At 42.9% G+C, this 14,334-nt stretch overlaps 1 protein-coding gene across 1 annotated transcript in view; it reads left to right on the plus strand.

Moving 5' to 3' along the window:
• Window positions 1-14,334, plus strand: part of MLNR (motilin receptor) — a 373,900-nt gene that overhangs the window by 144,365 nt on the left and 215,201 nt on the right. The gene's annotated exons all lie outside the window — the stretch shown is intronic.

Genomic DNA, 14,334 nt, shown 5'->3' on the forward strand with positions numbered 1-14,334 from the left:
CTGCATAAGTAAATAAGGTCACAGGTGATGTACCCTAAGGCTGTCTTTGACTGCAAACTGGATACATCCACCAAGGCCAATCACTAGGCCTTCCAGACATGTGTCTGCAATTCCAGGGGCAACACACATATCTGCTCTATAGTGGCGGTCAATAACACCACATACACATATGCCATAGATATAGGCAACTGGCTGCAGACAGGTGAAGTGTAAACATCACCCCCTGTCCCCCCATAGGTACACATGTGCATGTACAGCACCTGCCCCTCTCCCCTCATGATCAGGAAGCAGGTCTGTAATGCCCTCTCAAAGGCAACACAAAGAGGTCTTCATAGGTCTGATACCATTCCTGGCTGCATCCTACATGAACACAGGCATGGGCTCACAGACCCATTCTGCAATGTAGTCAACCACAGCCTGAGCACTGGTATCATCCCATCTGCACAGAGGTCAGACAGAAAGTTGATAGAAAGCAGGTTATGCCTTAGCATGAATATTCTGTAGGATACAGGTCTGAAACTGAAATGTATGCCATTATGTCATGACCGCAGTCCTCAATGACATGGCCAAAAACCTAAATACTCTCCATTTACTACAATAATATAATATTAATATCCAGTAGGAGATAAATAAAAATACACAGCTCAAATCCCCAAATCATCATAGTGTAGTTGTCCCAGCGTTGCACGCAGGCATACACAGTTTGAGTACTACAACAGGCAATCCCATTTTACATAGGAAAGCAGGGTTAAAAGTATTATTTTCATATTAAAATATGTGGTAAGTTATTTTTGTCACTCAGGGTAGTGTAGCTGGTGTAAAATGGATGTGTGAGTGCATACAACATGTGAAACTGCCCATGTATACACATGTCCCATACAGTATAGTTGCACCCCTTGCTACTGTAATGAAAGCACTTAGAGCCACGTCATGTAATGGAAAGCATATACACTTACTAAATGAAATCAGTAGTGTGATATTTTACAAGAATGAACTGTGAGCAATGGTTAGCAATGTTCATCTATGCTTAACATATTTAAGCATTGCTCAAACATGAATGCTAAGCAGCAAGTAGTTCAGCTAAGCAGATTTGCGCACTGGTAAGTGTCACTAAATGAAACCTACATGGTTTAAGCATCTAATAGTTTAACCATATGTTGGCATTGCTTAGCGTCAAGCAAACCCATTTACAACAAAATAACCAGTCCTACTAAGTCTCGAACCCAGCATCCTGTACACCATAATCAGAAGAATGTACCACTACACCATTTGAGTTGTAAGGATTGCTGACACTTTTTCAAACAAATCATGCAGTAGAGTCATTCTACAGTAGGGAAAAGTTTCCCTAGAGTCAGTCAGGTTTTGTATTTATGCATATACACATGTATATATGTATGGAGATGCATATATATGGAAATATATATATATATATATATATATATATATATATATATATATATATATATATATAAATAGATGTATACATATAAAATATATATGTGTGTATATATATATATATATATATATATATATATATATATATATATCATACCTCAGAACCATACCTCTCGACTTCTTAGTGCAAGAAATCTGGTCAAAGACTGTTCAAATGGGGGGACAATGGGACAAAGCTAGGGACATATTTTAAATATTGCTCTTATAAAATGTATAGAATGTTGCCAGAGTGACAGGGTTTGTTTCAGCATACATGTTCTGAAGGATGTGAGTTCTGAAACTGAAATGTGTGTCATAATTTACTGTCAGAAATCCTCAGATCATCACAGTGATTTACCAGGGATATAAAAATAATGAATCTGTGGAACAGACCATAAATACGAGCAATAAACCTGGACATACTGCAACAATCTGGACAGTCGCGAGGTAGGCTCAGAACCCCTTAGTGCAATGAATCTGGAACAAGCCTGACAAAGTGGGAGTAGAAAGTCATGAAAATAGGGACATATCTGAAATACTGGAGTATATAAGCTGACACAGTTGCTGCAGTAACACCCTCATGTCTGTCCTAACATATACTGACTGAAATAGCACAAGTCCAACACTCACTTCTCACTAGTTAGTGATTGAAATCCTCACATCATTGCACTGATGGGTTAGAAATACACAACACTTATGGGGGCCAGGCAACAGTACATCCTACAAATATCTGGACATAACATCACATTAAGAAAACTACACTCAGCTGCTAAGCATGTCACAAAGCACTGTCCAAACTACAGTCAGACTGACACAACACTAACCCAAATCCACTATGGTGAATTACACATGTATTGGCAAATATATCAGGCACTACAGGGAGGTAACAGCACTGAAAAACAGACACCAGTGTGATAGTGCATACCCACAACCAATTCCACCACCACAGTCACAGTGACATACCGGTAAGCCAAAGGAACAGTATAGTATAAGAACTGTGTGAACAAAAACATCTCAACATGTTTGCCACTCACACACTACCCCTACATGTACTGAGCCAATTCACAGTGTAGTATGACGCCTGACCATGGTATGGGACATGTCTCAGTCTGCTCCTACAAACATATACAGCCAATAGACCACCAGAAACTGGAGCAGCATGCACAGGCAGATAGAAAAGGAGCCATAACAAATACATCTACACCCCTCCCTACATAGGCCAAATACCATTGTCACACTACACTGCTACACAGTCCTGACAGTCTGTCAACAATCGCCAGAAATACACAGACCTCTCAACTGTTCACAGTCCTACTGAATGTCCAGGCTTTTTCCTCATATATAAGGCCACCTACACATAATATGTCTGACAGTCTGATACATCACTGGGATGGTATCAGAAATAAAGGCACTAAATAATGATATACCCTACCTATCACCCTATTACTGAATGACATCTGGACAAAGCCTGGCATACTTGAGGACAGAGGCTCAAAAACAGGGGCATATGTGAAATACTGCTGTTATAAACTGAGACAGTTGCTGGTGTAACAGGGTTTGTTGTAACATATCTTTTCAGAGGGATATGAAGTCAGAAACACAAATGGATGATACAATTTACTGACTGCAATCCCCACAGTATGCTACTGATTGCCAAAGACAGAAAATTTCTGAGGAACACACCAAACATGAGAGACCAAAATCTGGCCATTCTGCAGATAGCCCTACAGTTGAGAGTTATGTCAACCACATAACAACTGTCAGACTTAAAATCACACATTAAAGCCATGTCCACACAAATCCTGTTAAACTAGCATTAATTCAACAGTATAACAGCAATACTTACATTCTGTCCTTATGTCTGGAACATTTTATCCCAGCTTGTTGGACTGTTTCCACAGTTTTCATTGTAAGATGTATTTCCAACTATCCTCTGTGCTGCTGTTGTTCACACACCTCCATGAAGTCCCCCTCACAAGCAAGGAAAAGGAACAATGCCCACATGAAGTAATCAATTATAGGAGTGTGTTGCCATGCCATTGGCTATAGGAATAACACCACAGCTGTTCTGCATCCAATTAGCAAGTGGGGTTCACCAATTGGTGCACAGGCCATCGTCTGCTCATGAGCATTACCTAGAAAAGGCAAGCTGCTGCCTATAGATTCATAGGTTCATAGGTAGGTACTAGGCTATCTGCCCAAAGGCATTTATAAGCCTAGCCAGAATGTGTTGGCTTTCTCCACCCCCTTAGATTAGTTCCCTGTACCTCTGTCCAGCAGAGCCATTGAAGTGATCCCTGGGGTAAACTTTCTGTATCCCATCCACTCGTCAAGATTTCTCTTGAAGAGGTTTAGCAAGGAGCTCTGCCTAATGTAGATTGGAATCTTTTTCCAGAGCATGGGAAGTCTCTGGGACAGGAATTTATCCCTCCAGCATGTCCTATTTATTGTTGTGGTGAGGTTTAGATCACTGGAGTGTGTGGCTCGAGGGGATATGGTTTTCTTTAGGTGAAGCATGTTCATTAATTCTGGGTTGGACAAGGCCTTGTACGTCAGGCAGAGATCACCTCTGAGTAGGCGGTATGCAACTGAGTACAGTCGGAGTTTCTTCAGTTGAGCTACATAGGGCATCTGCTTGAGGCCAGTGATCCTCTTGGTGAGGTAATTCTGTGGTCTTTCCAGTTGTTGCAGTTGTCTTGTAAGGTACATCTCAAATGGGGCATTGAACTCTATGATGGGTCTGATGAATGATATGCAGAGGGGCCCAATGACCTCTTTCAATCTGGATGCAAACCCTTTTGTGATTAGGTGGGCCACATAGAAGGATTTTCTAACCACTTTGGAAATGTGATTATCAAAGGAGAGGTTATTATCTACTTGGGTCCCCAGATCCCTTATTACGTCTTCCATATTTAGGGGGCTACCACCTATGTGGTAGTTTGTGGGTACTTTGTTTTTTCCAAAGGGGATGACTATGCACTTTTTGGCATTTAGCCTGAGGCCATGGTTTTGACACTGGGTATCTGTCTCAGTGAGACCCCTTTGGAAGATGTTTGTGTCAGCCGGAGAGTCAGTTATAGCCCCTAGTTTGCAGTCGTCTGCGAACTTGGTCAGCCATAGTCCTCCTGTGGTTGCCTGTACCTCTGAGAAGTATATGCCAAACAGGAGAGGTCCTAGGACTGAGCCCTGGGGAACGCCACTTGTAACTGGTTTAGAGTCATACCTAGCTCCCGCAACTCTTACCATGTGGGTTCTGTCCATGAGCCAGTTGTCAACCCATCTCGTAACATAGGGGTTTATGTTCAGGCTGGTGAGCTTGTCTATAATATCTGAGTGGGGAATGGTGTCAAAGGATTTTGAGAGGTCTAGGTAGGCTGTATGGACCACCTTTTCCTCATCTATAGCCTTGCTAACTGACTCAGAAAAGTCTACCAGGTTTAGGAGGCATGATCTGCCCTTAACAAAACTGAACTGGGTAGGGTCCAGTGTTTGGAGGTTTACTATGTCCCGGTTAATGAGATCCATGGTCATGCGCTCCATAGCTTTGCAGACCAAGCTAGTCAGGCTTATAGAGCGATAGTTCCCGGGGTCCATTGTGGCTCCACCTTTGTGGAGTGGAATAACCATTGCTGTGGCCACTCTGTCAGCACATAGCCTGTGGAGACACTGAGTTTAAACAGTGTGTTTAGGTGAGGGGTTAGTTCATCTTTGAGCTCATGTAGGATGCAGCCTGGGACACCATCCGGTCCCATTGATGCTGTGTTTTTGGCTTTGGAGAGGGCTGTTTTAACCTGAGCATCTGTGATTTCAGGGACACTACATTCTTCTGGTATGGTTATGGCCCCTTTTGGGGGTGAGAGGGGGTGAAGTTTGCACTGAACCTGTCTGCCAGGATGTTGGCTATATCGGTCGGTTCAGTGTATTTTGTGCCATTCTGCACTAACTCTGAGCAGATCTTAGAATTGCCACATAGATTCTTGACACAGCCAAAGAATGCCTTGTGGTTATCTTTGGAGTCCATGGCAATTTTTCTTTCGAAGCTAGCCTTGGATGATTTTATGAGGGAATGTAGTTTCTTGTTGATACTGATCAGGGATGTCTTCCCTTCTTGGGATTTTACTCTTTTCTGTACTAGTTTCCTCCTTCTATTGTATAGCTTGTTTATGGCAGGGGTCCACTAGACTGGTTTCCTTTTCTTGGAGGAGTGAGTCTTGGTTTTGTTTGAAATAGCACAATCCATGCATTCTTGTAGGTGCCCATAGAGTGCATTAGTAAAGGATTTTGCAGCTTGGATAGCATTATCCTTTAGCATGGGGGCTTTGAAACTTCTCACCTCAGTCTCAAGTAATGTGAAGTGTGCTTTTGAAAAGTTTTTCACTATGGTTTCTTTGACCGGGGGTGGTGGCAGAATGTGGATATCCAGAGTGATTAGTTTATGGTCAGATCTAACCATCGAGGGACTGACCTCCAGTGTGGAACACCAGTTGCCCATGTTGGTGAGGACCAGGTCCAATATGTTGTCACCTCTGGTGGGGGTGTTGACCAGTTGATCCAGGGCATTTGAGTTTATAAATTCTAGGAAATGTTGGGCAAGGGAGTTTGTACTTGAGTAGTTCTCCCAGTTAATGTTTGGGTAATTGAAATCACCCAATATCAGGGTGTTTGGTAAGACCTTTGTTTCCCAGTTTTTCCAGGAATGTGGAGTGGTGGTCCTGGGACATGGTGGGTGATCAGTAGCAAGCTATAATTTGAATAGCGGTTTTGCCTGTTGTTAGTTGCACGTGGATGATCTCTGAAGCATCGTGTTGTGCCACTAACCTGGAGGTGTGGGTATGCTTGATGAATATGGATACTCCCCCCCAGCCTTTTGTATTTCGGTCCAGGTTTTGTGGTTGAAATGTATGGTATGAGTTGTAACCTGGTAGTGCTGGGGTGCTCTCTGGAGCCTTAAACCAGGTTTCTGTTACTGCACATATATCGATTTTCTCCATACTGAGGAGTGTTTCAAGTGCATGTATTTTGAGGTTTAGACTTCTGGCATTGAGTAGCATTACCCTCAGTTTTTTGTTACTTGTGCTATTTATAGCAGTGGGTTTGTCTTTTGAGCCTTGCCTAAAAATGGCACTATGGGGGTGGCAAGAGCCTTGGCCAGTATTCGAAAGCCTAAGAGTGACAAATGCAAGCCATCTCTAGCGAAGCAGTGTGTCTTGTCGAGCATGTCATCCCAGGCTGACAGACACTGGATCCCCTTTTAATGACACTAGAAGCTTAGCCAATTGTTGAAATTGATCATTTTTTCTCTATACCGTGGTATCATTCTTGGTGAGGGCAGGATGCTACTTAGGGTCAGGGTCATACTGGCCTGGGCTACGTGATCAGAGAGCTCCTCCATGTCTCTCTTCATGTAGTCCAGGGAGGTATGGCTCAGGTCATTCACACCAACATGGACAATGACGTAGTCATATTTGTACTTGTTCTGGAGTTACCTGAGTGCTTGTGTGATGTGGCGGATCCTAGCACCTGACAGGCAGCTAACAGTAACCTTCTCCTTGTTCAGCCTAGTGAGTGAGACCTCAGCGTGCCTGACTATAGAGTCACCTATTACTAGTGTGTGTTGGGTATGTTATTTTGCCTTAAGGGCTGTGATTGTGTGGCACACTGGTTTTGTGAAGTATGTGTTTCATGGTTTGTGTTGGGGGGTGGAGGTTGCTTGGATGTTTGCTTTGGAGGTCTCTGTTGCTTTTGCAGATTTTTATTTAGAGCCTCCAAGTATGTTTTCAAGTATTTATGTCTGTTTTTTGACACTGCTGGTTTTATAGGTCTATGTGAGACTGGTGGTGAGATGCAAGTAATTCCCTTCTCCTCTTGACTGCCTGGTCCAGTCTTGGGTTGAAAGAGCTATGCAAAACAGATGTACACCCTACATCTGGGGGAGAGAAAGAGAGAGAGAGACAGACCAAGAAACAAGCTATACCAACCATACTTGGAAAAAAAGGTATGCCAAACAAGTAAGCATGTAATAGATTGCAGTAAGGGGTATGCAATAATGGGAAATAGGAAGTACAACAAATATGTCTCAACAATATTTGCTGTACTGATATATTGCTGATCAGAACCTATGGCCATAGCAACTGTGTCTGTCTGCATTGACATAGATCACAGGTCAGGCCCCTGAGTCACCCCAGGAAAGGATGGCTCACATATGACTACTACTGGAGTGTGTGTCGAACAGTACTGACTGTGATACTGCTAGGCTAGCTACTGGGATGTCATAGATATCCATATTTTAATTGTGAATACAACTATTGTATACACGTATGTCACAGAAATGTGAGAGAACCATACAGGATATTTGCATAGTGAAATACTGTTGCAGATGGGTGTGTTGAACTGCATGAGATATACTGAGCTCATACCATTCAAATGTCCGGTGTTATGCACACTGACCATATGTGTGCCTCATATTTGTAGTCATTTACTCAGAGTTGTGTTGTGTCTGGGAAATCATTGGCAACTTGTGAAGACTGACATTAAAACATCTCCTTCTCTTTCTTTTGGCTGTTCCCATTAGGGGTCAACACAGTGGATCATCTGTCTCGATTTCCTCCCATCCTCTGCATCTTACTCTGTCCCACCAACCACCTGCATGTCCTGTATCACCACATTCATGCACCTTATATTAGCCCTTCTTTTCCTCTTATCTGCCAGCTTCATCCTTACCATCCCTTTCCCAATATACTTAGCATCCCTTTTCAGCACGTCCAAACCAACATAATCCAGCTACTCTCTGGCCTTGGTCTCCAAATCATCCAACCTGGGCAGACCCTCTAACATCAAGTATAAAACGTAAAAAAACAATGAACCAAAAAAAGGAAAGAGCTCCAACCAAAGAAAACCAGGTCCGTTGATGTATAAAAACTGTTTCCTTATTTTATTTTGTTAAAATCCACAAATAAACATAAAGCGCTTTTCGTCATACCATTTAGGATTACTTCTTCAGATGGAATACAAATAGCAGCCTCCAGCTTATATATTGCATTCAGCACCAATAAACAAATTAACAGAGCTCAATTACTTGAATTAAATCCAGTATTAAAGGAGTAGTCCGCCCTTTAAATTAAAAGGGCAATCCTATGTTTTGACTTCTAAAAAACATGTATTTGAATCTTACCGAAAACTTTAAAAACTTCCATCACTGACTTAACCAAACAACTGTAAGGTTTATAAATGAGATTTATAAATAAGAGATACAGAGTATGTGCAATGAAGGGTCCAAGCTTATAAATTAACCTAAAGTTAGATTTATTAGTTATTGAGTATCTAAATGGCCAGAGTTTAAATTCTACTCTTATGTTAATAGAGAGGTGGAATGTATTTTACTTATATCAAGAAAATTAATTCTTAGCCTATAGAAGATGATGTAATATAAGAGGTTAGTTAAAGTGAAACTCACAGAAACTCATTCCTCCCCTCTTTAGAGCATATCTCCACCTCTCCAGGGTCTCCTCAACCTGTTCCCTACTCTCACTACAGATCACAATGTCATCTGCAAACATCACAGTCAACGGGGACTCCTGTCTGATCTTGTCTGTCAACCTATCCATCACCAGCGCAAATAAGAAAGGGCTCAGAGCTGAACCCTGATGTAATCCCACCTGCACCAAAAACACACCTGTCACTCCCACTGCAGAACTCAGTGCTGCCACACTACCCTTGTACATATCCTGTAGCACTCTTACAGATTCCACCACTCCTGACTTCCTCATACAATACCACAACTCTTCTCTAGGCACCCTGTCATATGCTTTCTCTAAGTCCACAAAGACACACCACAGCTCCTTCTGACCCTCTCCGTACTTCTCCATCAACACACTCAGAGCAAACATTGCATCTGTAGTGCTCTTTCCTGGCATGAAACCATACTGCTGATCATTAATCCTCACCTCCCTTCTTAACCTAGCTTCCACTACTTTTCCCATAACTTCATGCTGTGACTGATCAGTGTTATCCCTCTGTAGTTACTACAGCTCCACACATCACCCTTATTCTTATAATTGGTAATCAAACTCTTTTTCTCTACCCCTCATGCATCCTCTCACTTTCCAAGATTACATTAAACAATCTGGTTAAAAAGACCACTGCCATTTCTCCTAAACACCTCCATGCTTCCACAGGTGTCATCTGGCCCAACAGCCTTTCCATTCTTAATCCTCTTCATCGCTATCCTTACTTCCGCTTTGCTAATCTGTTGCACTTCCTGAGTCACCATACCCACATCATCCAACCTACTCTCTCTCCCATTCTCTTTATTCACAGCCACTCAAAGTACTCTTTCCATCTGATCAACACACTCTCCTCACTTGTGAGTACATTTCCCTCATTATCCTTTATCACCAGGAAGAAAGAGGTCACTGTCTCCCTCTACTCTACCCTCATTAGGCCAATCATCAAGTACAATGCCCCATTTGGCATGTACCTTACTAGACAACTGCAACAACTGGAGCGGCTGCAAAATTACATCACAAAGAGCATTCTAGGCCTTAAATACTTGTCCTATATGGACAGACTAAAAACATTTCAATTATTCTCTGTCTCATATCATCTACTTAGAGGCAATCTCTGCTTGACATACAAAGCCATGTCTGATCCAGCTCTGTTAGAAATGCTACATCTAAAGAAATCCCAATCCCTTCACACCACATGCTCCAATGACCTCAACCTCATTACCACAATCAACAGAATGTGCTGGAGGGACACGTTCATAATCGAGAGACTGCTATGGAATAGACTTCCCATACATGTCGAACAGAGAAACCTTGATGAGTGGATGGGAAATTGAAAATTCACCCCGAGGATCTCTCCAGTGGTTCTACTCGACAGAGGCACTGGGAACTAAGGTTGGGTGGCCCGATGCCAGGGTAATCCTATGGGCTAGGCTTGTAAAGGCTCCACGGCCATTAGCCTAGTACACACCTATGAACCTATATACCTATGAACCCTTATCTGCTACACATCCTTCCTAGCTCGGCCCCTCTGTCTAGCCAATTGGCACAGGTCCTAGTCTCCATCCTTAGTGCCCAACCTTTCATACAACCCTTCATATGCCTCATTCTTAGCATTTGTCACCTCTCTCTTTGCCATACACCCCATCTCCTTACACTCCTGTTTACTTTCTTCATCTCTAGACAATCCCACTTCTTCTTTGCCAACCTCTTTTTCTGTTTACTCCCCTGTACTTCCTCATTCCACCACCAGGTCCCCTTGTCCTCCTTCCTCTGTCCAGATGTCACACCAACCACATTTGTAGTAGTCTCCCTTACTAGCTGTGCTGTAGTTACCTAGATATTCTGTAACTCTTCACTACCACCCACTGCCTATCTTAACTCTTCCCCGAGCTCAACCTCACAATTACCCTTTTTCAGTTTCCACCCTTTGATCCTGGGTGCTGCCCTCACACTCCTACTCCTCTAGATCAACGTCATCCCACAGACCAACATTCCATTCTGCCTAACTACACTTTCTCCTGTCACCAATTTACAGTCTCCAATCCCCTTCAAACAGGCCCTCTTGCATAGGAGATAATCCACATATGTGCATCTTCCTCTACTCTTGTATATCACCCAATGCTCCTCTGTCTTGTTAAAATATGTATTCAACACAACCATGTCCATCCTTTTTGCAAACTCCACCACCATCTCACCTTCTGCATTCCTTTACTTAACACTAAACCTACCCATCACTTCCACACCCCCTCTGTTCCCTTCACCAACATGGCCATTGAAAGCTGCTCCAGTCACCACTCTCTCACCCTTGGCTACAGTCATCACCACTTCATTCAATTCAAAGATTTTTTTCTGTCTCATCCATTGTACACACAACTAGCAGAGCATATGCACTAACAACAGTCATCATTACACCATCAATGTCCAGCTTCATTAACATCATGCTGACACTCTTTTCACATCCAAAAACATCCTTGCCATACTGTGCCTTCAGCATAACCCCTACACCATTTCTCCTCCCATCTACAACATGATATAACTATTTGGACCCAACTCCGATACACCTAGCCTTATGCCCCTTCCATCTGGTCTCTTGCACACACAATATATCAACCTTCCTTCTATCCATCATATCAGCTAGCTCTGTCCCTATACCAGTCATACCACCAACATTAAAAGTTCCTACCCTCACTAACATACTTCTAGCCTTTCTACTCTCTTTCTGCCATATGAGCATTGGACATCCTCCAGGGTATCCAATACCACTATGTCTGTGAATGCAAAGGCTACTGGCTAAGTGTGTTTCAGCAATATTAAGAAAGTGCCACTAATTTTGGCCCCTCACCCCCAAGTATGTGTGGAATCCTCCAGATGTCCTGCTCCAACAGGTTGACAGGAATGGCTGAGCAGCAGGAGTGTAAATACAGTGTGTCATACTGACATAGAACAGAAATGTATATCAGGTATTACTTGTGCACATCTATGTATGGGTAGGTGTACTGGCTGCCTCATAACAGACATGGGATACAAAATATCAGGTAAATAAGCTGCATATGTTGTACACATGTGTAATCTCAGTTTCTGTGCATCCAACAGAGTTAGATTTCTACAGCTACTGGTTGTTGAATTGCCCTGACACAGACATGGGTACTAGAATAAGCATGATTATCAGGTTGAAATATCTGAGGTGTCCAACCATGTCTACTACAGCCATATGACCACTGACATAGCTGTATGGACTCAGCAATACCTTACTGTAAAACTTGTCTCCATCAAAGTAGAGTAATCTCTTTTGCTGGATAGCAGCAATACACAAACCACATAATTGGTCGCTATGTCAGCTGTACTTGTCAGAGTAAGAGCAGACACCAACTTGGCAGTGAGTCAGCCTTTGTCTGGATGAGCATATAAGGCCCCACATGGATTACTGTAAGGCTGACTAAAAGTACAAATTGGACACATCCACCAAGGGCAATCACAAGGCCATCTTCACATATGTCTGCAATAACACCACATACACACACATCATAGCTATAGGCAACCTGCTGCAGACAGGTTTAGGGCAAGCATCACCCCCCCCAGGCTCACCATCAGTGTATGTGGATATGCACAACACCCACACCTCTCCCCTCATCATCAGGGAGCAGGTGCATATTGCCTACTCAAAGTCAACAAAAGCAAGTCTCCATGGGACCTGAGAACATTTCTGTCTGCATCCTACATGAACTCAGGCATATGCTTCCAGCTCCATTACACACTGTATGCAAGCAAAGCCTGAGCACCACTGACATCCCATCTGAAAGGAAGAAGGCCACTGTCATGCCCCTACACAAACATGAATGGTGAATGGTGATTTATACAATGTACTGGCCCACATTGAGGGGAACATGACACATCAGGACAAGGAGTACAATGCAGGTTCATACTGTGCTGATAGATGACAGGGGTATGATTTGGTTGTAAGTGGTGGCTAATGACAGGCAATATTGATGTGCTGGCTCTGTAAATAAATCTGGGCAATGTCTGAGGTCCTGTGATGTGTTTCCCTCTTTATGTATTCCAGGTGCCATGCAGCATCAGCCAGCGTACACTGTTGAGGAAAATGCAGCCATTACAGAGGCAATACTACAGCACCATGCGGTGCTGTTCGGTCGGGGTCAACAAAATCTGCAGGAGCAGACTGCTCTGCGGGATGACCTTCTCCACAGAGTGAACACCTTGGGCCACCATGGCTGCACATATGATCAGGTCAGGCATCGGGCAACTGACCTGATATGTCATGCCCAGCAAATGACTGCTGTCATGGCGAGGAACCATTCTGCCACAGGTAAATATTGCTCTTATAAACTTAGAAAGTTACTAGAGTAACATGATTTGTTTTAATATACATTTTCTGAAGGATTTGAAGTCTGAAACTCAAACATATGTAATTATTTAGTGACTTCAATCCTGAGATCATCCCTGTGAATTGTCAGGAAAAAAGAGGAACAGGCTAAAAATCTGGACATTCTGTGAAAATCTGTACAGTTGGGAGGTATGGTTATTAGAGTATTGTCAGTAGGTCCCACACCAGCATAGCCATTATATTGACCACAACAGATTCACATGTCAGTACCTGCTGCCCCTGTCATTTCTTTCCCATACACTACCAATCATTAGCGGACCGGAGTTCCGCTGTGGCGAGCCCTAACCGGGAAAAGCCACAGAATGCAAACAAAATACTCAACCATGATGTAGTTTGTGAGGGCATGCATGGTACTGTGTACGACAGATTTGTGATAAATATTCCTGAGTTCACAGGGTGGAACAGGGAGACAAAATGGTATATTCTTTGCAAAAGCACAGTAAAGACTGACACAGGGGATGTGCATACAGTAACAGTAACACACAGTCTGCAATGGACAGATTCATAAACTTACATATCCACTTTCATGTACTAAAGTGCTACATATGCATGACATGCCCCACATAGATTATATGTGTGGGACATAACCCACTACCTCTTACAACATGTACTGTTGTGAATGCCTTCATGGATGGTGAGATAACCCACCAGGAATAACAACTGGAGTCATCTATTGCTCCTACACACCTAGACAAGTGATAGGGTAACAGATGTATCAGCATGATGTTTCAGTCAGGTATGATATCTGATGCTGGCATGTGTGTCAGTATGCTGTGACCTATTTGGCAACAATATCACATACATGTTCATTGTTAGGGGACACAGACCACATATGAGTTGCATACATCCAGATATTCCATAGACATCTGTACAGCTGACTGCAATGGCCTGTACAATGGTTTAACATGTTGCATGTGAGGCAGATGCCGTTAACACACTATATAAAGTAATGCCATCTGGAGGTGGTAAACAGGTGTGCATGGTACACACATC

The sequence above is a fragment of the Protopterus annectens genome, chromosome 5.part1 (genome assembly GCF_019279795.1).
Source record: "Protopterus annectens isolate FY-2018-M chromosome 5.part1, PAN1.0, whole genome shotgun sequence".
Lineage (NCBI taxonomy): Eukaryota > Metazoa > Chordata > Ceratodontiformes > Protopteridae > Protopterus > Protopterus annectens.